Genomic DNA, 2,544 nt, shown 5'->3' on the forward strand with positions numbered 1-2,544 from the left:
AGAGCAGTTAGTGAAGTCATGTGACCTGAGCACCCCCCCCCCCAGATCTGAGTCATCACGATGTAGAGCAGTTAGTGAAGTCATGTGACCTGAGCACCCCCCCCCCCCAGATCTGAGTCATCACGATGTAGAGCAGTTAGTGAAGTCATGTGACCTGAGCACCCCCCCCTCCCAGATCTGAGTCATCACGATGTAGAGCAGTTAGTGAAGTCATGTGACCTGAGCACCCCCCCCCTCCCAGATCTGAGTCATCACGATGTAGAGCAGTTAGTGAAGTCATGTGACCTGAGCACCCCCCCCCCCCCAGATCTGAGTCATCACGATGTAGAGCAGTTAGTGAAGTCATGTGACCTGAACACCCCCCCCCTCAGGTCTGAGTCATCATGTGTTCCTCTGGTCATGAAGTCATGTGACCTGAACACCCCCCCCCTCAGGTCTGAGTCATCATGTGTTCCTCTGGTTCAGTGAAGTCATGTGACCTGAACACCCCCCCCTCAGGTCTGAGTCATCATGTGTTCCTCTGGTCATGAAGTCATGTGACCTGAACACCCCCCCCTCAGGTCTGAGTCATCATGTGTTCCTCTGGTCGTGAAGTCATGTGACCTGAACACCCCCCCCCTCAGGTCTGAGTCATCATGTGACCTGAACACCCCCCCCTCAGGTCTGAGTCATCATGTGACCTGAACACCCCCCCCCTCAGGTCTGAGTCATCATGTGACCTGAACACCCCCCCCTCAGGTCTGAGTCATCATGTGACCTGAACACCCCCCCCTCAGGTCTGAGTCATCATGTGACCTGAACACCCCCCCCTCAGGTCTGAGTCATCATGTGTTCCTCTGGTCGTGAAGTCATGTGACCTGAACACCCCCCCCTCAGGTCTGAGTCATCATGTGTTCCTCTGGTCGTGAAGTCATGTGACCTGAACACCCCCCCCTCAGGTCTGAGTCATCATGTGTTCCTCTGGTCGTGAAGTCATGTGACCTGAACACCCCCCCCACAGAAGTGGAACTACATAATCTTCAGTTCATAATAAAGAACGAGTCGTGCTGATCCACCAAAAAGAAGTTCGTCGCTAAAATTCCTGCCAATTCTTCGAGGCACGTAATTACTGGCTGAACTCCTCCCTTCAAAGCGTAGTAATATCTTGGTCCAAAGTAGTGCCACGGTCCGTCACGTGATCGTGCTCCACCAATCGGGTCGCTGCATGTTGTCAATAGAAGTGAAAGATGGCCGCCTACGTGGTTGCGCTAAAGCAGACCAAATGGATTCTGAACGGCCTGTTTTATGTCATGTCGTAATACATCACGGAGTCCGAGGTAGTTGCGTTATATCCGCGGTGTGTGAGAGGTTTACTCTCTGGGAACAGAGATGAGCATCGAATCAACATTGGCTCAGCGTTTATCAGCCAACATTCCTGGACTGCCATGTTCGCATCGCTCGGTTCATCGGCTGAGCTCGTGGATTATCCCATCAGACTGAGGACTGTCCGTCTGTTGTTATGGTTACCTGTACACGTTAAACGCACTCGTAAAATAAACACGACTGGATTTCATACATAGCTCACAGACGTGATATGAGGTAACGATGTGTGTGTGTTGATCATTTTGACTTTGAGACGTTCTGGTGCGTCTTCCTCGTCCCCGCCACGCGGTCGCCATTTTTTCCAAATCTGTTTGTTGATGGTTGAAACCGGTATATGCAGCGACCCGATTGGTGCAGCACGATCACGTGACGGACCGTGGCACTGCTTTGGACCTAGATATTACTACGCTTTGAAGGGACGAGTTCAGCCAGTAATTACGTGCCTCGAAGAATTGGCAGGAACTGTAGCGAGGAACACCTCCCCCTCAGGAGCTCCTCCCCCTCAGGAGCTCCTCCCCCTCAGGAGCTCCTCCCCCTCAGGAACTCCTCCCCCTCAGGAGCTCCTCCCCCTCAGGATCTCCTCCCCCTCAGGAGCTCCTCCCCCTCAAGATCTCCTCCCCCTCAGGAGCTCCTCCCCCTCAGGAGCTCCTCCCCCTCAGGAGCACCTCCCCCTCAGGAGCTCCTCCCCCTCAGGAACTCCTCCCCCTCAGGAACTCCTCCCCCTCAGGAGCTCCTCCCCCTCAGGATCTCCTCCCCCTCAGGAGCTCCTCCCCCTCAGGAGCTTCTCGTTGGCGGATCAGCAGGACTCGCTCTTTATGAAGTAGTTCCACTTCTGAGGAGCGGGATGAGGCGATAACAGGTTCACCTCATGGCCTAACGTGTGTGTGTGTGTGTGTGTCAGTGTCTCTCAGAGTGTGTGTGTGTGTGTGTGTCTCTCAGTGTGTGTGTGTGTGTCTCTCAGAGTGTGTGTGTCAGGGTAGATCAGTGTGTGTGTGTCAGTGTCTCTCAGTGTGTGTGTGTCAGTGTCTCTCAGAGTGTGTGTGTGTGTGTGTCTCTCAGAGTGTGTGTCAGTGTCTCTCAGAGTGTGTGTGTGTGTGTCTTTCAGAGTGTGTGTGTGTGTGTGTGTGTGTGTGTCAGTGAAGTCTGACAGCAGCTCAGAAGGCTGCAGTAAACACACGGGGG

The sequence above is a fragment of the Pseudochaenichthys georgianus genome, unplaced genomic scaffold (genome assembly GCF_902827115.2).
Source record: "Pseudochaenichthys georgianus unplaced genomic scaffold, fPseGeo1.2 scaffold_1468_arrow_ctg1, whole genome shotgun sequence".
Classification (NCBI taxonomy): domain Eukaryota; kingdom Metazoa; phylum Chordata; class Actinopteri; order Perciformes; family Channichthyidae; genus Pseudochaenichthys; species Pseudochaenichthys georgianus.